The sequence below is a fragment of the Corvus cornix genome, chromosome 2 (assembly GCF_000738735.6).
Source record: "Corvus cornix cornix isolate S_Up_H32 chromosome 2, ASM73873v5, whole genome shotgun sequence".
In the NCBI taxonomy this organism is placed as follows: Eukaryota; Metazoa; Chordata; class Aves; order Passeriformes; family Corvidae; genus Corvus; species Corvus cornix.
Window position 1 is genome coordinate 80,162,032 of NC_046333.1, and position 25,737 is coordinate 80,187,768.

The 25,737-nt window shown below is 35.8% G+C and overlaps 1 long non-coding RNA gene across 1 annotated transcript in view; it reads right to left on the bottom strand.

Annotated features, from left to right (window-relative positions):
* Nucleotides 1-4,824: 4,824 nt before the first annotated feature.
* LOC120409836 overlaps nt 4,825-25,737 on the bottom strand; it is a 41,152-nt gene continuing 20,239 nt past the window's right edge. Inside the window, exons 3-4 of the long non-coding RNA XR_005601657.1 lie at nt 9,127-9,211; nt 4,825-6,305 (exon numbers count right to left, since the gene is read on the bottom strand). This is a non-coding gene — a long non-coding RNA (uncharacterized LOC120409836). The remainder of the gene's footprint in view (nt 6,306-9,126; nt 9,212-25,737) is intronic.

The following is a 25,737-nucleotide window of genomic DNA, read 5'->3' on the forward strand; positions in this document are numbered from 1 at the left end:
ATAAATATGAACCATTATGGTTCATAAATATGAAAAATTAGGGGAGAGCAATATAACTTTTGAAAATGAATAATGGTTTTCACGAAAATAAAGTTCTCTGAAGTAAGCAGCACACCTCCAGACTGGAGCAAGCAGGCTGATAAAGTGCACCTTGACCTTGAAAAGGTCTTGAACAAGGTCTTCTAACAAAGGCTCTTTAAGGACATGAAGATGACTGTGGAGAAGGGACTCAAATGAATAAATAAATTCCATATTAAGAGATAGGAAACAAGTGGCAAAAATAGATTTCTCAGGGGAGGAAGATTATCAGAAGTATCCCTTAGTGACTTGCACTTGACTCCATAATTCTTAATTTAGTCTTTAATGATCTTGAAGAGATGCTGAGCAGTGAGATGCAAAAGTCTGTCAAAGTTAATAAGTTATTTGGTACAATATATATGAGCAGTGGCTGTGAAAAATGCAAAAGCACTTCCTAGTAGTGACTGACTAGGTGACAGAATTCTAGATGAATGTACAGGAGAAAGCAGAAGCCCACTTTATTACCTTTAGTGTGCTTTAATTAATCTTTTGATAAATGAAATGTAGAGAAGATAAATACAAAATTAAAGTCATCAACCCATTTCAGAAACAATATAGTGGCCTTAGAGAGCTCTCCAAAATACTGTTTCAGTTCAAAATTAGTATTTACAAATTACATCTTTGAGTCTGTGGATATTCTTCCCTTGATTTTCAGGTTTCAGACAGAATGGAAGAGAATGAAACATCTGACTTACATTTGTTAAATAAAATCTATCTATGAAAACTTCTGATATAATATTATGATCTAATTTTATTTTACAAGCAGATAACCCATTTGATATCTGTTTCCAGTGTAAAGATCCAGAAATAACGTGTTAATTACCATTAAGTTACTGCAACTTTTAATGATCTTTGGCAATAAATATATTACAACTGTTTTATAAAACCAGGCCAACAGTTAGAGTATCTAATAAATATCATAAAGTAATGAATACATCATAAAGTAAAAATCTCCTAAAGCTAAACCTGAGAAGCATTTCTACTTTTTTCTTCCCCAGGGCACGTCATTCAATTTGAGTTCATAGAAACTGTTGTTCACATATTTTTTTCTGTCTATTGTTTTGTTTTCCTGGGACTGATAGAAGAAATAGATTCTTTTTTTAGAGAAATTGTGAACTTCCTATTTTATTATATCCTTTCAATTTTGTCTGCATTATGTATGTGATTGCAGGTGTTTTTGCTGTTTCAGGTAGCAAAGTAGCTGTAGTATAAAGATCTTTTTGTGCTCTCTTGTTTCTTTTCTAAACTTACCTCTCTCTCTCTTCAGTGACGCAACTAAAATTCAGACAATTCTTAATTAACTCCTCGTTCAGTTTTTTTAAGTGAAAGAATACATTGGTTCCTCATATGTAGCGCTATACAGAAAGTACACAGTACTTTCACTTAGTTCAAAATGATGAGCACTAAAATCAGCAAGATTTATAGAATCATAGAATCATTTCGGTTGGAAAAGACCTTTAAGGTCATTGAGTCTAACCATATGTGAAGGAATCATTTGTGCAGCTCTTGAGAAAAAGAGTAAACAGATAAAAAACCTGAATTTTCCATTTAAAAAAAAAATTTTAAGTAATTTTAAGAAAAGTTAGCATGGCCACTGAATTCAGTCTTAAGTTCTTGACAATCTAAGTATAATTGATGATGCAATTAACTGCATCTCTTGAAGATTTTTGGGACCCTAACACTGTCTGACTCTCATGTCAGTATTCCAGGTACTTTATCAAGCTTCTATCACAGAGTTTTAAGGTATTGCAACCTTAAAAAATGGCTGGTTGTCTTGCACTTAATATGATAAAATGTTGGTACTTCAACTTTTTATTGGTCTTATCAGTTTGAATAATTTTGTTTGCAGCCTTTATAAAATTTATAATTATGAAAAGTGACACTCGAGAAGTTGATTTAAGATGACAAAATAAATATATGCCATAAATAAAATGAAAATAATAATTTTGTCAGTCTTCTCTTCATCTCTGTCTTTTTCTTCACTGAAAAATACATCAGTTATAGTTTTGCAAAACTTGAATTACAACTATCACTATCAAATTTAGAAAAATTTCCTGAAACATAATGCAAAAATAGTAGAGGCCATCATCCCAAAATAATCAGCTTATTTTTAAAATGTCTTTCAGTTTGATGAGTTTTTCAATGTCATGAACGATAGTTCTTCAGCTCTGACTATCTGTCAAATCCAGCAGACACCACAAAAGAAAGCCTGATCTAGGGAAAGTACCGAAAATTTTGTAAGAGGAGTTTAGACTGTAGAATTGCAATATTGTTCATTTTGAGTAAACTAGTTCAATTTTCTCTAAATAAATTAGCAAATATTGGACAACATTTTGATGGGTCTAGATATTAAATAAAATATTAAGGTACTTGATTTTAAAAATCAAGGGTGCACTATTGCTTTTGCTGATTTAAAATTTGAATGTCAAATATTAATTCTTCTAATGTGTATATACCATTAGTTTAGTCGACTACTGTTATTGGCAAAATCTTCTGAGTCTATGCTTATTTAAGATGTTCAGAGCTTGTAGAAGCATATTTTCTTGTAATTGTCTTGTGATTGTTTTAGGTGTTGCAAGCAACAAACACATCTGAATACAGCTGAACTATTTAGAGAGGTCAAGAGTGGTGTCAGCAAACTTTCAGGTGCTTAAGGAGTTAGTGGATGTGGCCCCTGGGAAACTGCCCTCAGGGATAAAGGACTGAACAGAGCTTAGAGAATATTTTTCTCACAGCACAAGAACATTCAATTTCCCTGTTTAAGAAATCAGCACAGAAGGCAGGAAATCAGCATGGCTGAATAAGGACCTCCTGATCAAACTAAGGCATAAGGAGGAAATGCACAAGCAGTGGAACCAAGGACAGGTTTCCTGATAATAATATAGGCAAGTTGCCTAGATATGTAGGGATTGGATCAGGAAATATGGTTCAGTTGGAGCTGAATTAGGCAAGGAATGCAAAGAATAATAAGTATATCTATATGTAAGTTGGCATGAAAAGGAAGATTAAAGGAGAAGTACCTGTCCTGATAATTAGGAAAGAAGAACTGATGGCAACAGACATGAAGAAGACTTAAGGTACTTAATTTTTCTGCTTCAATTTTCATTTCTAATCTCTCTTCCCACATCTGTCAAGTCCCTAAACCTCACAACAGGCACCGAGGGAGTAGTCTCTCTGGCTCTAGAAGATCAGGTTCAAGACCACCTGAGAAATCTGAATACATATAACTGCATGTGGCATGATGAGATGCATGTCAGGGTCTTGAGGGTATTAGCTGACTAAGATAGTGGCCTCTTATGGTAGAGTGACTGCATCAATGGACAAGAGAAGAGCTACAGGTGTCATCTATCTGGACTTCTGTAAGGCCTTTGACATGTCCCCCACAACATTCTTCTTGATAAGTTGGAGAGATATGGGTTTGATGAATGCGCTTTTAGATGGATAAGGAATTGGCTGGATGACTATGTCCAAAGAGTCAGTCATCAGCTCAATAGATAAGTGGACACTAGTAATGAGTGGTGACGCTTAAGGGTCTGTACTGGGACCAATACTACTTAGTATCTTGATCAGTTACATAGACAGTGGGATTGAGTACGCTCTCACCAAGTTTGCGGAGCAATCTGAGCTCAGTGGTGATGTGCTCAGTGTTATCCGCTGATGTGCTTTAGGGAAGCGATGCCAACCAGAGCAGCCTTGCCAGGCTTGAGAAATGAGCCTGTGTGATCCTTGTGAAGTCCAACAAGCCCAAGTGCAAGACACTGCACCTGTGTCAGGGCAGTGCTAAGCACAAATACAGGCTGGGTGGAAAATGGATAGAGAGCAGCCCTGCGGTGAAGGACTTTAGGATACTGTTTGGATATGAGCCAGCAATGCGCATTTGCAGTTCAGAAAGCCAGCTGTAAGCAGGGCTGCATCAAAAGCAGCCAGAGCAGCAAGGTGAGGGAGGGAATTCTTCCCCTCTGCTCTCGTGAGACCCCGCTTGGAGTGCTGAGTCCGGGTCTGGGACTCAGCAAAGACATAGACAGGTTACAGCTGATCCAGAGGAGGGCCACACAGATGGCCAGAGGGCTGGAACATCTCTCCTATGAAGAAAGGCTGAGAGAATTGTTGGAGCTGGAGTTGTTCAGCCCAGAGAAGGGGAGACTCATGGAAGATCTTATTGCAAACTTTCGGTATGTAAAATGGGGCTTACAAAAAAGATGGAGGGACACTTTTTATGAAGGCTTGTAGTAATAGGACTGGGGCAATGGTCTTAAATCGAGAGACAACATAAGGATGTTGTCACATCTTTACAATGTGATCAAGGACTGGAAGAGTTTGCATGGAGAAGTTGTGTATGTTCCATCTCTGGAAGTGTTCAAGGTCAGGTTGCATAGAGCTTTGAGCAATCTCATCCAAGAGATGTCTTGGCCCATGGCAGGGTGTTTGGACTAGATGATCCATAGAAATCCTTTTCAAACCAAAACACTCCATGATTCTATTATTTCATGATCAATAAAGTGATGATTACAGTGATGCAATAACTCTTTGGTTCTTTAGGATGAAACACACAGTAGCTTTGTAAATAATGAGATTTCCCAAAATGCTCACTTTTGTACAACATTTTTCAGATTTACCAATGACTAACCTAGATTAAGCATTTTTAGAAATCTGTTTGTCATATTTTATTGCAGCTAAAAATGAAGAAAAATAAGATAGTTGATTGCAGAGTAAACAAGAAGAGGACAACTAGATTAAGAAAAAAAAGGACTAGCTAGAAAATTATGCTTTGAAATGATAAGACTGCTAAAAATACTTTAAATAGTAAAGACAATTAACACTTCTCACAAATGTAAATAGTATTGACACATTCTAATCTTGAGCCTGTATATTCTACCATGTAAATAACACACACTTTTCTTCTTCCCTAAGTTGATGTTCTCCCAGCTAAAATAATTTTGCTTGTAAGTGTTTGAAAAGTAGACCAATTTACAGAAATCAACTGCAGAATGTAATTGCCATCTAGCATTCCAGGCGGCTTTGCTCATAAATGGGGAGAAAGAAATAGATAAGGGGGAAACATAAAAGACAAACAATGAGAAAGAAGTGGAATTATAGACTGCTGAGAAGAGGAACTACTGCTATCAGTCCTGCCAGTTCATGAGAAACTGATCTGCAATTCATGAATATGACAAAACACATTTTCCTTACAAAACAATAAAACAAAAAGAAGGGAGATAAATAGACAGACAAAAAGGTGCCCTACCCAGCTGCAGATTGGTGAATAGTATTTCCTCTTAGGTAGATCCTTTGTGTATTTACAAAACAAGAGCACAAAGAATGCAGAAATTAGAAAACAAAAATCACATTTTTACAGCTGAAAAACTTAAGTCCACAAAAATGAAGAGGCAAAAGAAAAAATTTTAACATGTATATAATCATCTGGTAACTGGGGAATCCTCAAATCCTTGCATTTGAGAAGCTGTGAGGAAAAACTGTTTACTTTCTTCTTCTAATTTAGGTTTCTTTCTAGCTGATAAAAGCTGAGATCCTTTTATGTGTTTTATACTGTTGTTTCATTGTTTTTCATAAGAGTAGAGCTCCTGCGATCCTTTATCTTTGACTTTTTTTGTCTGTTTACTCCAAAGTAACTACATGCCTTCTTTTTCTTCCTTGTATTCTCATGTATTTAAATGCACTGGATAGGAAATTGTTTTTTCATCTCTCTGTTGGAAAAGCAGGAGTGTTGCTTTGCTTCTGGGAGCAAAGAAAGGAGACTCTATGGATCAGACTAAGTGGATTTTTTTAAAACAAGTCAAATAATACATGCTGTTGATTATTCGTTCAAATGAAAATGTAGTGCTCAAACACTACTTCCAACTTTATCAATTTTGGCCTTTAAGACTTTTATTATTTTTACATTCCTTTTCTTCCATGAGATTCTTTGTTCATTTTAAAATGCACTTGTAGCATTTCTAACCCTAGAAACATTGCGGAGTTACAGATTAACATAAGGAAGCAGGAGAGTCTCTGATGGAAGAGGTCTTAAATCAGATGGCCACCCCACGTGACATTGTAGAAAACCTTATTGTAACATATTTATCTATGCAATAAAATTTCTGTCAAGCATGACAGCACCACTTTTCCAGAGCAAAATGTCTGTGTGTTCTTGGGCATTAACACTTCCATCACAAGTCCTTTTCATCTTCATTTTCTCCCAACTGACAAATTCCTTCTCCTTCTTGTATCTGTATGCAGAACAAATAAGGGTAATATCTCAAAAGAATTACAGTAACAGATTAAAAGTAATGTGCAGGATCACAATTATGTTGTACATGTCCAAAATGAATGAAATAGAATTAAGTTCAGATTTATAATCACAAGCAATGAGGCTAATGAAAGGCACTAATTGCATCCCTGTAATATGATAAGCATAAAATAATTAAGTATGGATAATGTATTATATGATTTTAACAGAGATCAGAAGCATAGGTTTCCAGGAAAAGTTCTAGGCAATGGAGAAGAGCCCAAACCTTTAAAATTAGCAAAGATATCTGGAATATGAGATTCTCCTTTAGGTTTCTGGAATTACACTTTTCAAACCTGCATTTTTTATAACTTCATCTTATATAACTTCATAACTGCAAAACTGCAGCTTATATTTAAGTCCAGGAAGACATAAATGCCTAAATCCCCATTGTTGACTGTTCTTCGGAGCATCTTTATTATGATAATTTTGATGACTTTCATATCATACTATGTTCGTTCTTTATGAGCATTTAGTAAATTATTATTTTCTTACGATTACCTCCAAATGCTGATTTTAATTGTGTATCTTAACTTTCTCTGGCAAAGTAGATTTTCCTTTATACAAGTAACATTACAAGAAAATAATAATAATAATAAAAAAATTTAGGTGTCCCTACTGGAAATAGAAACACAAAATTAGACAAAGGTATAGACAACTAGTCCACCTTAGAATTATAATATTGAGTGTTTGAAAATAATAGAAAAAAAAAAAGCATTCAAAGAAATATTGGGGAAATTATGCAAATCACAGTCTAAATGATTAGCAAATGGAAGAGGTTTGTTCTTTAACCATTATTGCTCAAATGGGATTGAATCAACTTTACATCAAAGTCCATAGTAGATTGTCAGGTTGTAATAACTTTGTTAGTCATGCCTGAACTGCTACCTGTATTATAACTGTATTGCTATTTGTATATCTACACTCTAAACTATTTTTCCGTAAGGTTTTGTCATTCTCAGAACTCAAAAAACCTCCCTTCAAAGATTTTCTTCTGAACATACCAAATTCTAGTAACCAGTTAGTGGCAGTCTGACATAGAATTCTCTGAAGAATTTTGTTTGTACTACCCTGCAAGCATTCTTTATGGTACCATGTCAAGGAGTTCTCCTCTTTCAATGTTTGATTCACACATTAATACTGCTGGGGTTTCTTACAAAAGTATTTCTGAAACGGAACACTTTCTTTAACAGCCTTTAAGGTTTGAACCAAACCATCCAATGCTTGCTATCCTTTTATGTGCAATATTCTTATAAATTAGCAGATGCAAAGATGAGCAGGAGGCTTTTCCGGCGCATGCCGTGGCCTGCTTATCTTTATATGCTTCATAAAAAGCATGTTCTAAATGGCAGGAGTGTCACCTATGGAAGGAAAGGCCTTTTAAAAATGTTTTCGAGTTGCCAATGCTTTATTAGCTTTATTTTACAATCAGAGATGAAGTTCTTCCTTGTCTCTCTTTTTTTTTTATCTTGGCAAAGTAAAACTAGAGCTGGTAGAACTTGGGATGGGCATGTGGAAGGGAAGAAACAGCACCTCTGTTTATGTTTCATTCTTTGTAAAACCACAGAGTCTCACAACCAGCTTGAAGCTGCATCAGACTTTAGCCACTCCACAGAATTACAGCAGGATAGGAAAGGGCTGAACTGAAAGATGAGCTGCTGTATAGTACATCCAAGGTGAAAATGTCCCAGGGTGCAAATAACGTCTCTGAGCAGGATTAACATTTCTAAATTTTCTGTCAAGCACTGAGCAGAAACCATGTTTGTGTAGCTCCCAAAGGAAAAACAGCTTTGCTAGGTGACCAGAAATGGAGACCAGTGAAATATATTTCAAATCACATGTAGCAAAGCATAGAAGCATGGCCTTATTCTCTGCATAGCCCTACCACATGGGCAAAGAACCGTGTTCCTTGGGTCTGATCAGAATGAAGATTGTACTGGAGTGATTTGTTGAGCTGATACTTCTGGGTTCATTGAAAGCTCACTAAGCAAATGAAAAATGTTGCATTAGCATTAATAAGCTTCAGAAACTAAAATCCTATGATCTGCAGAGCATGAGACTGATTTCACAGTAAATCACCTCATTGCAGTTTTTGAACTGAACAAATGCAATGAGATTAGAAGGAACCTCTCACAGATATTTCTCTTTTCAAAATATAAATGGGTATGTATTGCCTATATATATGTTCCTGTCTGTTACTTATCACCAACTAGTAATTCCATTAAATGTGTATTTTTCTTCTCTGATAATGCCTTGAAACTTGTTGGACTCAACTAAGCATTATGACTTGCAATAGGTGACAACTTTGAGTCAGAACTTCCAAGAAAAAAGTTTTTAAATTGATATTTTTATTATTTCTGCACAGCAAACACCCAGATTAGAATGGGATTTTTGAACTAAGAAATTATGAAATCTTCGTAAGAAAGTGTTGACATGAAAAAATTCTGTTGAATTATTTCACTGATCAATGTCTTGAAAGACAAATTTAGCAGCATTTATTGAATAAAAAAGCAGAGAGATTCAGAAAATACAACACTAGAAGGGAAAAGGTTCCATTTGTGAGTTGGAAAAAATCCTAATGAGAAAGTAAATCACACGCTTCATCAAATAAAAAGCCCTTTAAGAATTAAAAACTGTCAGCAAAAGAAAACTCTAAGCCAGGTTGCTCATCTTGTGCATGTTGTGTCTTTAGCTGGATCAGAGCATGCCTTAAACAGTCAAAAAAATCTGTGGATACATGCTCTGTATCATGTCGGACTTACCCAGCAGAGGAAGGAAGCCAAGGCAGACAGATCTCCACTTCCAGCCTCACACTGCACCATATGGCAGAGACACACAGACAGTGCCCTAGAGGAGACAGACGAAAGGTTTATTTAATTCCAAAACCCCTAAAGTATTATGAATGAATGTTATAACAGAAGAGTGGGAAAAACAGCCTGCATTTCCTGTACTGGGCAATCTGTGGATCTCCCATTCCATCTTATCTGCTGATAAACCAGTTGTAGTAGATTGTTTTGCACCAGCAGAGCATGCAGAGGTCTCCCACTGGAGCAGTAAATCTAACCCAGCATACTTCATAATGGAGGAAACTGCTGAGCCTGGCTTTTTCATGACCTGTAAATGATATTGGACTCCTTTATTTCACAGTAGACTAACCATGCTGGATGTCACTTCAGGGTGAAATGGGCGTGCTTGGGTGTATATATATATGGATTTGTGGGGGAACTGCAGTACCACATATTTTGGTAGGAGAAATCTGCTCATAGTAACTCTGATTCTTGAAGTAAGCAAAATTAACATTTAATATATCCACATTTTGCTTGATAAAGGATTCGACAAATGATCTTGGCCTATTGTGGAGAAAGGTAATGCAGAGCTATTTTGGTGCTGGGGATCTAGTCCCTTTAATATGACATGGGGCATCTGAGAAATATAGATGAGACAGACAGGGATAAGCAGAGGGCCTGTTTTCCTTCTGGAGTGGCAGCTGGAAGCTAAACAGCATGCCTGGTACAAAAATGACACAGGAACCTACCTTCAGGTACCTGAATAACCAACTCCCCTATTTTTGGGGGGAGAAAACAAGAGCAAAAAAAAAAAAATCAGTTCAACAAACCCAAGTACATAAACTACCAGTTATAAAATTTTTGGCTGTGAGCACTAGCACTGATCACATGCCAAATGATTTTTCTGGACCTTTAAAAATAAAGTCATTAAGGATTTAAGTGTCACCAGTACTGACACTATAAAACATATGTAGCCCTCCTTGCTTCACAGCAAAGCCATCCAGGCTGGCCCCTGAAACACACAACATGTGCCTTCCTTTGGCTGGGGGTGTCCGTGGGTGTGAGGGAGCAGGGAGGGAATGTGGGTTGCCCAAATGCCCCTAGGGAGAAGTGGGCTGCCAGCAATTTTCCTTCCATCATACGCACATGTCTCTAGCCTGTTCATCCGGTAGTCAGCATCAGCTCCTTCCTCCCCCATTTCCTTCCATCCTCCTCACTGCAGAGCTATAGTACAGTAAGGATTCTGGTTTCAAGGTCCAACAAAAATATTTCATGGAAACGATAGAGACTAGCTTGTCATTTGCAATTTTTTCTGAACGAATTCTCCATATTTCAACAGGTTAGCCTCTCCTGTCACATGAGATGGTTGGACACCACCTGCATAAGATAACAGATTCTTTCTAATCTGCTCATGGGTTATTTAGAACCAGTCGTGCATAGTGATTAACGGCACTTTTTTCCCACATTTCATCGCCCATACTTTTTAAACTTGATTTTTTCACCTATTTTTATCTGGCCTTCTCATTCTTCCTTCTGCCTTTATCCTAGTTCAGGCTCCCTTTTTCCCCTCTTTGAAAAAAAGAGAACAGAAGAAAATGTTGTTTCATTCTTTAAACGGGTTCTATCCCTCAGAGGTCTAGGGAATAATATTGTGAAAAGCAAAAACTAGAGGTTGCAGACACAGCAGGCAAGCAGGAGTCACAGGTTTCAGCAGAGAGTAGCTTTTGCTTTTTTTTTGTTTGTTTGTTTGAATGTATTTGACAAGGACTAGACAAATATATAGTGAATTAAAGGCTTCAGATTGCTAGGTTCAATGGCAAGGTTGGTATTCTCATTTATAAAGATTTCTTATGCAAGCTGGTAAATGAGCATCCACAGGAACACATGTGATTTATAACAAACCCAGGTGAATGGTGGCAGAATTCATGCCAAAGATTATTTTTAAAAAAGAAAAGGAAAAGTGAACTTACTCTGTTCCCAAATGTGAAGCCTATTTTTAATTCATACTACTTTTCAAATACTGGAGCTATCCAGGAATAACTATGGAGTCATTGCCGAACTTCAGATATATGTATATATAATACTTATTATCAATGACTATGCAGCCATACATACATAGAATACAATATTTGAAGGAGATAAATGTGGTTTATCATGTTAGCTCCATTAAGCTTAAGTATATGAAAATATCTTTGACAAACTCAACTGATTTGAACACTGTGCTTTGAAATTTGAAAAACAACTGAAAAATTAAAAAGCTGAAAAGCAAAAGACACAATTCTTTTGCCTCTGGTTCATATTCCAAGCAGGTAAAAAAAATTATTTCCCACCTCATCTCTTCTTTTAATCATATGATCAGTTTCAGTGCCTATTTCATATTAGCATTATGTAAAATTATTGTATTAAGTCCTTGTTTTCACTCTATGCATTCTATGTGTTTTGGATTTCATGTACATTTTACTTAGAATATTAGAATACACAGTGGGTTCTCATCTTCTATATTCTACTGTATCTTTACTTAGTCATATACTTATTTAATATCTATAAGTTACTATGTGGTGGTAGATTTTTGTCAGTTGAATTTTCACTGACTCTCCATTAGAGGTAAGATCTTACTTGTTAAAAAAAGCTATAATGAATTACATAAAATTTCCTTTTATATTCTTCAGTTCTGCTAAGAATATTTTTTAGGTTGCTGGATAATTAGCTTTTGCCCCTCCTTAGGTACAGGCCTGAGTTCTCAAGGACCCACAAGACAAATGTGCCATAGAATGTGCATCCTAAAGAAAAATTATATTAGCTCTCAGCCCCTCCTTCTTCAGAGGAGTCAATTATAAAATTTCAGTGACATCAACACTGCCAGGTTTTTTACTTTAAGAAGGGCAAAATAGTGTAATGTTCCTTCCTTCTTAATGCTTCTAGATAGGGAAATTTAAAGACCAAGGCTGTGGCAAAGGAAATTAAAATTAAAGGGAGAAAGAGACCTGAGTACAGCATCAGGGTTGACTGACTGGGTAGATTAATGAGTGCATACTGAGTTTAACTAATGTTATTTTCAGTAGCTAAAATCAGGGTTCCCTGACCGTTACAAAAACAGGATTTTGTAAGTATTTGAGACCAAGTTTTAATAAATGTAGAGGTAAACAGACTCAACTAAGTGAAAAAAATGAAAATCAAAATAAGGAAAGAAAAATGTAATTTTTAATGTTTTGTTTAAACCTTATTTTTAGCCGGAGCTCTCAATATATACAGGACAGTCTATTTCATGCTCTTGTACATCACAGTACAATGCACCTCAATGTCCTAAATGCATGCAAAATGTCCTAAATAAATAACGCTGGCATATAAAAATAGTTCTTTGCCAGCCAAGAAATGAAGCAGATCTGCGATCTGCATAACACAAACCTATGTCTGTACCATCTTTACGGAAAGACATAAATGAAAATGGAGTCAAAGGGATATTTTATTTAAACGGTTGATTGCTTTGAGTTTAAGGCTTGTACAAAACAAGTATTTTTTGATGAGACATGGTAAAAATCTCCCAAAAGTTAGGTTTACTATAGAGGACTGAGTCTTGGGAAGTTAAGAATGTTTATAAAAATAGAAGACAGACAGTAAAAATGCTAGGATATTGAGTAATTTTAATTTCCTTAACCTACTCCTAGAAAATTAATGCAAGGCTATCAGCAGATATCACATTCCTTGGTATGATAAAAAAACCCCAAAACATATTTCTTTATTAAGTGGTGAAGACATAGCAACAAAATATGATACTAGTTTTATTTTTAATGAGACAAACCTTACCAAAGTAATAGGAAATTTTAGTTTATAAGTTGATTCAGTTAATTCAGTTAAAATTTCAGAAAAACAAGCTTTGAGAAATACTGTAAATTTTCTAGCAAGTTTGCCTAGAATGATGAGTTCAAGAATTTGAAACTAAAGAGGATGCAGAAACCTGTTGTGTCCAATATATTAGCTTGGTGCTTGAAGTTCAGGGGAAAAAAATCCATTACAAACCAGAAACTTGAGCGGGTTACAGACTTCCTGGGATGACTAAGCAGTTCCTACAGAGATTAAGAGTAAAAATAGAGCATGCAAATATGGAAATAGGAATGTAGCACTTTTCTACATCTTGGCAATTTAGAGATTTAGAAAAGACCAACAGCCTACTGTGGACCTAGATCTTGCAAAGAAAATGAAAATATGACACTAATACTGTCCTTAGCCATAAAGGAAGAACTAAACAGAAACTGTAAAACCAGTGTACTGCAGACTAAAGACACAAGACTAAAGCCAAAAATAATGAAGTACGCCCAAATATTAAAAGATGATACTAGAGTCAAGTAAGAAAAAAAAGGGTAGAGTCATGGAAAAACAATATATATCATGGAAAAAATATCTAGGTTTCTCAGGATAACAAAAGGAAGGGCTGAAAGATCAACATGTGAAACCACAGCTATAAATATCTAAACATTACAGAATAGGGGAAAGAATTTTGAATGCCACCACCATGTTTTTATGAAAGTATGAGTTTATTCTAGACATTGTTGCTCACATTTTTCAGTGACTTAGTTATTTTTCTCTATTGATGTACTAGAGAAGTAATCCACATATTACAATAAAGGCAGTTCATATTCATATAATATAAAACTGCAATACTGAAAATCTGGAGTCTATCTTTTCTTACAAGATATTGAGAAGCCAACTAAAAGGAATATTCCAATGATTTCTGACGATTCTCCACTGGTCTCAATGAAATATTTATAAGAGCATCAGTTCTTTTCTGTTATAAAATAAAGGTGTGCAATGTTACAAGCATGCCTCATGAAGTACAACAAATTTGTGACCTGTCTAAAGCTTTGGTGCCTACCTAGATCCTGAGATTTTAAGTAGAATTGGAAAGAAGCACCTCTGTAGTCCGTTCCACTCTAGTACCATAGCAGCTATGCAATGAAATAATTTATTTCAGAAAGTTTCACAGAAAAAAGTAATCCACAGAAACTTACAAAGAATCTAATAATCTCAAGATCTCTAATCAATAGCCATAACTATAATGACTACAGGAAAAAAATGGAAGAATTTCAAACTGAACAAAAAAGGAAAACACAGCATTGTGCAAAAGAAGGCAAAATAAATAAATAAATAAAAGGGATGCTCTCTGTGATTTGACCTGCAAGAAAACAGTCTTTCTGCTTTCCACTATGGTCACCACTCCAACCCTGAGCATGTGAGCAGGGCTCAATAGCACAGCACCTGATAAATCAATGCTACTGAGAGCAGTAGTGAACACTAATCTCCAGTCTGCCACTGTGTTCAATTAAGAAAATACTTTAGGTAAAAAAAACCGAACCCAAAACCAAGCAACAAAACACAAACACAAAAGCACCCCACATTATTCATATTATTCATGTATTATACATATATTCATTATTCAACTATCCATATATAGCATATACAAAGAACAATCACTCTCCTTTCAAATCTCTTTGAAAGTATCGATACATCAAATAGACAGAGATTCTGTTTCAATTTTCAAATATTCTGTCATCTTTTCCATGAACATGTCATGTTCTCATGATTCTTCGTTATTATGCTGTTTTGGAAGATTTTTTTTGAGCATAAATCTTTAAAAAAGGAGAAGAAGAAGAAGGAGAAGGAGAAGAAGGAGAAGGAGAAGGAGAAGGAGAAGGAGAAGGAGAAGAAGAAGAAGAAGAAGGAGAAGGAGAAGGAGAAGGAGAAGAAGAAGAAGAAGAAGAAGAAGAAGGAGAAGGAGAAGGAGAAGGAGAAGGAGAAGAAGAAGAAGAAGAAGAAGAAGGAGAAGGAGAAGGAGAAGGAGAAGAAGAAGAAGAAGAAGAAGAAGAAGGAGAAGGAGAAGGAGAAGGAGAAGGAGAAGAAGAAGAAGAAGAAGAAGAAGGAGAAGAAGAAGAGGAAGAAGACGACCACGACGATGACGTTGTTGTTTTAAATTTATTTTTGTATTTCTGTGGCTATTTTCCCCTCCTGAAATTTACTTTTTTATTTTAATAAATAGTCAACAACTGCCTCAGACTCTGTTCCACTAAGCTAAAAAAGTCAAATACTTTTAATTCCACTTCTTTAAATGGATAGTCTTCTCCTCTGATTAATCTAGTAAACCACAGGCTGTTTTCAGATAAAAATTTTGTTACTTGAAAAACGCTAAGGAAGAGGAACCAGGAGTAACTAAAAAAACTCAGAGAAAAATAGCCTTACTATCACTTTTTCAGGAAAATTCACATTCAAAAAAAGACATAGTGAAAATAACTTTCATTGTTATTTTCCCAAGCCATCATTAGTTGGCTGCAGATACTTTCATCTGCTAAAAGCAGTGGCTAAAGGCCTGTTTATTTTAACAGAAACAGGATTTCAAAGACCTTTTGAAAAAATCTTGCTGGATAGTTAAGGCAATTGACAAGCCTAGACAGAAAAATAAAAAAGAAAAAAAGAAAACAACAGAGCTTTGATCTCCTTGGTTGCACCTACCAAATGTCACACTCTAGGATATCATGAAATACAGACAGATACCAAAATTACTGGAGTTAACTGGAATTAACACAGGAAATTCAGAGCAGCATGTTCCCTGAAATAATTTGCCCTTCATTGTGCAGTACTGACACTCAGTACCTGAGAGATTTAGATGCCACCACTCTGTTGAAGTGTGCTTTTCCTTTTCTTTCTGAAGTTCTCTACACCATCCTCATGAAACTGCATATGATACCTTAGTCATTACAGGGAATCTTGATTCTCAACTACTGTTTGCCTTGGAAGATCTCCCTTTATGAAACATCCGCTAAACCAGATGCCTTCCAGCTTAGACTGAGAGATCAGAAATGAAGTAATAGCTTGAAAATCACAGTATCCTCATGAAACCTGGCAGTGCAGACAGCAACAGGAGACTGGAAACAGGGTGAGAACTCAGCTAACCATCTGATATCCAAGCAGATAGTCTGCTATATGCTGCATACAGCAGGTACAAGGCTGAAAAAGGCATTCATGTTAGCAGAAAGGGTACACAGTAAATGTGCTGAAAGGAACCCGAAGTTTTCTAAGCAGTGCAAGTATCCATGTCGTGTGATATCATGGATCAGCTGCAGATAGACTAGAGTACATTTTTTTAGATATCAGTGTTTTTCTTCTTTTTTTTTATCAATGCACATTGCTACCCAATGAAAAACGTGCCAAAAAGATCAAAAAGAATAAGAATGATTCAACAATACAAAACCCCAACTTTTAAAGCCACTGTTTTTTCAGAGTAGCGCACTTTTCTAGACTGCATTGTATGAAGACACTGTGGGTGTTGAATGTGTCTAATATTTATCACACATGCAACAGAAACAAAAAAGATTGTCCCAGGTTGCCTGAAACTTAAGATAGATTATTTAGTATTTAAGAGTATAGCAAGTCTACTCTGGTTCCATGACTCTCAGTGAAATCCTAAATCAACGAACAGTTCACTACCTCTGAGTTTTAATTTCTGAGAGATTTGTGTAGACCTAGCATGAATTAGACTCTCCTCCTGCAACAAACGTAGACAAGCAGACTAAAAATATTAAAATTAAATTACTGTGACGTAACCTTATGCACAAGCATCTAACTCAGTAATTACACATACACTGAAAATAGAGCCCATGATCTCTAGATTCAAACTCAGACACTTTGGCCTTCAGTATGAGAGCTAAAAGTGGATTTGTTTGCCGTATGAGAGCTTTGTCACGTGCCTTAATTAATGCATTGCAGAACACAAGTGTAATGACCATCATATTCTTAAAAATAAATTTCTTGAACATCTCTATTTTGGGTATTAGGGTTAATGACAGAAATAATGAATTATCTTGTGATTCTCTGAAATAAAAGATGAAGTCTCATGAATAGAATACTGTTGAGAATCACTTTCTATAGTTTCCTCAGTGATATGATGACTTATAAAACATGGACTGGTCTCTAAAGGTAGCAATAAATCAAAAGTATAATGTTAGAAGTGTGATTTATTTTTTCCTAAATTTACATTCATCCTGCTCTTTTCAATTCTAAAATATAAGCTAGTTTCAACCAAAATCTGCCCTGGGGACCTGAAGAAGTGCAAAAATACTGTATGCTTCACCATTCTGTGCCTATGAATGATTGTCTACACCTGAAATCCCAAAATTCACGGAAGTAAAGATCAGTAAAAAACCCATCTGAATGCACACATCTTCTTGACTACCTAACCTTGAAATTTATGGAACCAAGGGAGTGTACTAACTTCTCAATGTAAGTGTGATGAACAATATCAGCCCCTGTCCTGAATAATAAGAATCTTATTTTGGACAAGGTCCATTTAAACTATTTTTCCTCATGAGTGACCTGTCAGTATAAAACAATCGTTACATACATAATTTTACTGCAGTTGGCATTTTCAAATGCTCCTGAGTTTGTAACATCAAAGTTGAAGCACTTTCCAGAGCATCATCATTCAGAATATCTTGTTGTCTACTCTCAATTTACATCAAAACTCAAATTCCAATTATTCTTCCCTTTGATTTTTGCTTCAAATTTTGTTTTCTACTTTGTTATATGTTATTTCCCACTGTATGCTGTACTTAATGAATATAAATGGTGAGTTTTGAATTGGACTACAACTTAATATTTTGTTTCTTAATATCATGCTGTTTTCAGAAAATAGGCACTTGGTAAGTGAACAAAGTAGAGAGGGTTCATAATCTGTGTGAACCTGGACCAAATACAGTGTGATTGTCCAGGGAAAAGAGGGGACATCAAAGATTGTATACTGACAGCTGATCATGACTAGATGGAATATCTAGCTGTGCTTTGCAGCAGACAAAAACATTTTGGAGAACCCATAAAAATCCCAGCAAAATAGTAAAATTCCAGATTACATATATATGTGAACACATTTTCTTTCTTTTTTCAATAGAAAGTACAAATTCATTTAAAGTTGCTAACAAAAAAAAAAATTTGAATTCCTAAGTAGTTTCCCTAAGAGTAAGTCCCACACGAAGTGAAACCTATATTACAATATGAATATTTTAAGGACTATAGAAATTCAGAGTACCACTTGGGGGTGAAAAATAGACAAAACTTAATTTCCTGCTGAACGGTAGATGCCTTGCTTTGGTGCAGAGCTGGAATCAGTCATGGTTCTTGACAATTTGCCAGGCTACATAATGTGAAGCAGAATTAAAGAAAACCTAGTTATTTATGATTTAATTATTTCAGGTTGATAAAATGTAGTGCTGATTTAGCAAACCACATTTGAAGTGCTTTGCAAACATTTTCTAATTTGTTTATAAATATGTCTTTCTGTTTAGGGTTTTTATTTATGCCACTCTTTGTTTTGGATAAATGTGTTAAATTAAAATTAGCCACCCTAATAAGAGATACAGTAGAAAATGAGATGCAGTAAAATGTAAGAGGATTCAATGTAGCACAGAGCACATTCTAATATTAACAACTATTATGTCAAAACTCAGGTCTTGAAGGCTGCAGCACTGCAGGGCAGACTACATCATTAAGGCACATCTGTGGAGGTGGCAGAGTGAGGCTACTGAAAGCACTGAAAAACAGCTTTTTCCCTAAGAGAGGCGTAATACATATCTTAACCAGCCACAGAAGTCAGGTAGGGATACAGTCATCAACACACACACACACACACACGAAGCTAGGGCCTGAGCAATGCAAAAGCTGCTGCACTTTACAGTTGCTACAAATGCTTCTGCCTAATTAGAGCAGAGCATTTTTGCATGCATCTCTACACTAAATACCAGGAGGTTTCTAATTTGTCATCTTGAAAGACTTGAAAGTTTTCATGAAGTTGGTCATTCCATGAATTCATGTGCCAGAGCAACTACCGATATGAGATTCAATGTATCCCATGTTAAAAACACAGTGTAAGTCTCAGCTGACTTGAATTCTTTCAGATCTAAAAATATATCTACCCACCAGACCTTTTTTGTTTTTCTAAACAGTGTGTGGTATTTCTTACTAAGTATATTAAACTAGTAATATTGTAAGTATGAGGAAAAAATGATATAAAAAAAATATTCAAAGAACAGTACAGTCCATTTGTTTTTCAGAAGTTTACTTTTCATTTCTACTAATTTTAAATTATTTTTGACTTATTTTTATTTAAAGTTTGTTTCACTAACCAGGAAGATAAAGAAAATGCAAGATTTCTGTAATAAAGTCCCCATGAAGGCTGTAAATTAATTACAAGTTAAAAACAGGGAAAAAAAGGAATATATTTGTACTCATTTTTAAGCAGTTTTCTTTTTCATAATGCAGTTCAGATTTTAATTTACCTTGTAAGTGTCTTCAACCAGGGTAGGCAGATTTTGACACCCAGGTGACCAGACAGCCTTGGAGAAAGCAAAGCTTGCTGGAACTTTCTTTCTGTTTGTTTAACTTGAAAGTTCTCAAAAAATATATGTACCTAATCCTGGACAGCTAAAAGTTTACGGTTATGACTCAGGTCTTGATCTGAGCAAACAAGAACTCAGAAAGGAAGAAGTAGATTATAAGGCTTCTGTTTAAAAAGTAGCCAGTGCTTCCCAATGAATTTAGATGCCTAGGACGCTGCTCAGACCCTGGGTGAAATCAGTGCTGTCTGAAAGCACTTTTACAGTGAGTATTTTGGTGATTTGGATCACCTTTACACAATCCTCCACCTCTGGCTGAATGATGTATGTGGTGTATGCATATGTGTATAGGCATTTGCGAGTGTACTGTCCATATATATGAGAACATATATAAATACTGTGTGCATATATGTGCTCCCCACTGAGCCATGGATACTGCTCCAGGAGCCTACTTGCCTAGCACACAGTCCCTGACCTGTTAGTGTTAGAGCTTTTACAGAGCTGAGTCTTTATACCTCCTTCTAATGACCTGTGAGGGCCAAGGCAGAAGCCCAGCCACCAGATGCTGAGGCTCAAATGCATGGTAGTTGAAAGAAAAAAAAGAAAGACAGACTGCATCTAAAATGCTTCTTTCCACCATGTATACATGCCACAATAAGAAGTGCATTATATCAAGCTTGGCTTCTGAACTTATTTTCAGTATTTGATAGCAAGCAATATCACTGGGATTTGTTGGAACGACTGAAAGTGCCTTCAGGGGAATGGAAGACATTAAGCACAGCTATAGCATACTTCATTTCATTTTCTGAGAAGGAATGCATCTTTCTCATGCTTACCACTGACACAACAGTCAGTCTTTATTGCTACTTAGGAAAAAGGCTTCATAAGGATCTCATTGCCACTTGGACACTTCTTTCCGTGACTGTCAGAATGCTCATGATAAACGTGTGACTCCTGAGAGCAAGGTACAGCAAAAGAATTTTCCTAGATGCGTATATTAATCAGTATATCTTCATCTAGGTATGTAGTAGTCAGTTTAATACACATATATTGCTGGATATGTTTTGCTATTTATTTCTTTTCATTAATTGACGACCTATGAAAATTCAACTTTTTCTATACTTTCTCAATTAATTAATAAATATAGCACACCAATTACTTGTTTGTACAATAAAAAGCAGGTCATAAAAACATCACAAGGAAAATATCACGAATCTTCAACTATGCCAAGCAGCTGGGTTGAATTGTGTCATGAAACAACCAATTCTATCTTACAACTGTTGCATTTTCTCACTCCACTTCTTACTGGAAAGATGGTTCAAAGTCTCATTTTTGTAAAGAACGTAGTGTTAGTTCTAATCTAAACCTACTTGTGCACGGCATGCAGCTTTTTTTTTTTTCCTGTATCATTATTTTCTTCTGGCTTAAAAAACTCCTTCACAGTTTTTAGTCTAGAAAGTAGAGAGGGAAGTGAAGGTCTCTCACAGAGGGATCATGTGTGTCATTCAGTCTTTGTTTAGTGAGATTATTAAACCAAATTCTGTTAGTCACTATTTGCAGGAAGTTTTGCCCTTTCTCTGAGTGGTGTCTGTACTCCTTTTAAAACAAATTTCATTTTCCTTCATGTGGATGATCACAATGTATGTAGAACTCTTCACGATAATTTTCTTCTAGGACTTTGCATTAGTATTTCTTAGTCTCCTGCCAATTCTTCTGATACGTTTAATTATATTTCCTTTCTCTGGACCACATCACACTGATAACTTATAACTTATCTTGATGAACTCAAACTTTTCTCTTCCACTGTCATTTCCTTTTCGTGAACCTTCTATTTATAGAAGAAAATTCTTTTATCAATCCATAATAGCAAGGCCTTCTTGTTTTTACATTTTATACCAATTCCTATTTGCCTCTCTAGTCTTAATTGCTTTTTCTTTGGCAATATATCCCAAGTCTTGCACGCTGTAGAGGTCAAAGTCATCTATTTGCAGCTGCCTAGACAACTTCTTCCTTTTGAAAAGTTGCTGCTTCAAGAACTACTTTTGATACCTTAAAAAATTGAGTTTTTAGTAAAAATAATTTCTACTAGACTCACTTGCACACTTTCCTATGTTTCTGTACTTGGAAATCTAAAAGTTGGAGGTAAGCTATCCTACCAGGTTTGCCACTCCATACACTGAGGAGGTACCCATGAGGAGGATCTGAGCTCTATAATTTCTCCTGGTGTTTCCTATATCTCAGTTTCCACTTCCATACCATCCTTCTCATAGCCATCTTACTCCTGTTACATATTCAACAATGATGTCCCATTTTCTGCTGATTTAACTTTGCTACTCCTGTAGTTATTTTGATCCCTTCATTACTGATCAGGATGAGCTCAACTTTGCTTAAAAATCTTCTTTCTTAACTTTCTGATCTTCCTGATAAGATTCTTTGATGAACAATACTTCCAGTTTCCAGTTTTTTATTAGCATCCTGTTTCAGCTGCCTAGGTATTCAACTAAATCTAGAGCTCTCCCTTACAAAATTTCCCTTGTTCTTGGCAACAAACTCCAAGTACTGTAAATGTTTCCTTCACATTCTTCCAGAGCCTTGGACACACGAATCCTCTCAGTTTGACCTCTGAATTCCTTTGTAAAACTCAAATCTATGATTTTGAACTAGAAAGCATTATTTAGTAACCTGGGTTTTTATACTTCCTTTTGATTTAAGCTGAACAAGTCCAAGATACTGGTTTCTGTACTTAGCACTTATCAACCTTCCAGAATAGCTTTATTTCTTGACATTGTATCACTCCTGAATAACAAAGTCTTTTAGCTTTTCCAAACAGAAATGACATTGTTATTCTTTGCAATAATTTTTTGTGTTATCCATATCTAGGAAATTAAAAATCTGGTAAGCACAGAAATAGAAATACTTGTAGTATTTATAATATAAAGAACCACAGACTTAAATTCTTGGAATCTACAGAATATTTTTATGTTGTTGCAGTTGTACTAGTTTTTTGTAATCCTTTCCCAAAATTGAATAATATATTATTTCAGTGCCTCTGCTCCTTTTAACATGTAGCTCAGTTATGGTTGGGCCATTACAGTGGGAATATTTGACCTCAACAATAGCAATTTGTGTATTTTTTTTTGTTTCCATCACAATCTCTTTTTTCCACCTTTCATATTCTGGATGGTAGGCGATTAATTTTTTCATTCTCTAATTCTGCTTTGGATTTAGGACTGTAAGTTCTTTAACAGCAGTCTCCACTAGCAAAAACTCAAACAGACTTGTGATATTTGTAGAAGGCCCTTGTATTTCCCAAGTATCTCACTTTCAGTTTTCTCTTACAGTCTCTTGGCCATCATTCCCCTTTTGGGGCTATTACTGCCCCTATCCACTCCCATTTTCTTCTTCATCTGCTCTGATGGAAAAAGTCTTCCTTCTCCTTGTCCTTGTCACCCTCTCTCTTACCTGATTCCCTTTTTACTTCTCCAGCACAGCTAAGCTTGCTCCTCAGGGAACAAAAAGACTTGTTTATCTTGGGAATTAGCCAAGCCAGACAGGGAGGAAATGTGAGCTATTGGTTTGAGCCTGCATTCAGTAGAGAAGAGAGGGAAATATGGGAAGTTACTGCTGGAATGGGATGAAGACTACTTGTGGCAGAATCCCAAAAAGCAGCTGCTCTTTACTTCTGCTTAGCTCCTGTCAGTCAGTTCTCATTAGTTGTCTTATTTAATTAACATTTATGCAATTACAGGCCTAAGAGCGCAGGCTTTAGCCAGGCAAGTCTCCTGCTGAGTTTTCAAAGTGACTTTTCTACAAGTTTTTCCTTTCTAGAGTTCGAGATCAAATACAAGAGAAGCAATAGCTGAGTTTCCTCTCTTTTGTATTTGGACTGATTCCCACACCATCTGCAATAAGCATTCCTAAGCAACTTGTTAATTCTCTAGGGTTCCTTACAGAAGCAACATGGTGACTACATTGCTGGATCAGTTCTGTTTCAAAAAGAGATGAGGGTATTACCTTGCTAAGCCTCAGCAAAATTCCAGTGTCAGGCACTACTCCAGAGTTTCACCCAAGTCTTATTTCTAACTCAGGAGTTTAGTCATCAGCAAACACAGCTTGCATTCATGAGATATAATACTAAGTTTTATATTTATGCAATATCACAGAGATAACCATCAATATTTACTTTATATTAGAAGCTTCTTTTGGTCCAGGTTTGACCCTTATTCAAACTCTATGTAGTCTCCTGCATAATGGAGCAATTTCATGAAAAACTTCCCAGAGCCTGGATCTTTGAGCGATGGTAGAAATGACAAGGGAAATACTAAGATTACTTAGAAATGTCAAGCCCAGTGATGTAGCAGCAAGTACTTTCATTTTTTTCAATTTTGTTAACTGTAGTTTTGAATCAGCTTTACATTGAGAAAACAATGGATCTATTTCTGCCTACTGTAATAACTGCAGTTCATGAGGTCTGTTCTGGCTGTGAGCTGAAGGGCTGAAAAGTCATTGAAAGTTTATAAAATGTTTTGATAGCTGTTAATATCATAAACTGAGGGGTAAAAGTTCTGAAAGAGAGAGAAAACAGAGAAAAAAATTATCCAAGAACAAATCATATCTGTCTGTGAATATGACAAAAGGACTGCACTGAAACCATCTTTAGCCAGAAAAAAAGCAGCGTAGAAATTAATGAACCCAAACTGGTGTGCTGGAAACACAGTTTGTTCAACATCTGCTCTTAATCACTGCCTTTTTAATGGTCTTTAAAGAGCCAGTTTGAAATGAACAGGTGGACACAAAATCCAACCATCACGAAGGCAAATAACTGTTTTTTTCACTCCAGAGACTTCAGCCTTTGATTTTGATCCCTGAACTCATCTCCCTAAGGGTGTTTCCAGATTAGCTCATTATGAAGTTAGCAAAATCCCCTTTCTGATTAATGTGAAGCCTTCCTTCTCTGTCATCTTCCCAGGCTTCAGGGGGACAACTTTGGTAATTGAAGTTGCAGTGATTGAGCTTCAGACTTAGATACTAAAAATCACTAAGAAAAGGAAAAAAAAAAAAAAAAGAAAGAAAAGAAAATCACGGTTCTCTTTGGTTACCAGATATCACTTTCCCCATTCTGTGTTTGTTTTCTTTAAAAATATAATAGGAAAACTGCCATCTTTCAAAGAACTGAAAATCAGAAATAACCTTGTTTTCCCTATGAAATATGTCCCTATAACCACAAATTAGACCTTAACTGCTAGATTCTTGCATTACAAAAAGGTCTTTAGAGATATTTGGCCATAGTTTTCAGTTTTTTAATTAGATTTTACTTTTTTCTTTTAAAGTATTATTTCTTATTTTAACACGTATTTTCTAGATTCTGTGAAATAGTATACAAGTACCTCTACTTAAAACCTCTTTACCATCTGACACACTGTTACAATGGAGTTGCTATATGAATATTCATAGTTCACTATGCTTATTTATCCTATTTGAATAAAGGCAGTTGTGCTGAAGCTCAAGTATAACTGAGCAATCCAGAGTGACTCCCGATCTGCTCGATCATGCCATCAAACAAACTGCCTTCTGTGGGCTGTGGCAGAAGGTCTGAGGAGCTGAGACTTGGCTTGAGGAATAAGAGGACATCAGACCACAGAAACAAAGAACACTGTTCACACTGCAGCAGATGTTGTCCAATCTACATTCATCCATTTCTGGAAAAGTTTTAGCCCTTGCTTTCCTTGCCAGAATACAGCTGCCGCTGACTAATGAATGCTGTTCAGAATAGCCACATTTTGCTGTAAATGAGCCACAGACGCTCTGCTTCCCCCATGACTACTGATGGAGAATGTAATTGAAATACAAGCTCTCTTTAAATAGTACTATGATAGCTTAAAGTATAGTTTAATTTGATAAACAGGTGGGGAGGCTTATGGAGAATTATATGTTGTGTATCTACTTTTGTATGAGTAGCGCACCACACTAATATTCTTCCTGATCATGTCTGAACAATGATTTCTATGAGTTAAAGGAGATGTCCAATTTTTCAGTGTGAAAAGTTATCACAGAATATGAAAAATGCCTCTTTTTTTTTTCTATGTAGTGGGACTGCAGCACCAACACAACCCAAGATGAAATTATTCTGAAATCATATGATCTTGTTAACACTTAGGTAATTTCTCCATGAATTATTTACAACTTGCTGTTACTTAGACATGTTCCCTACTGC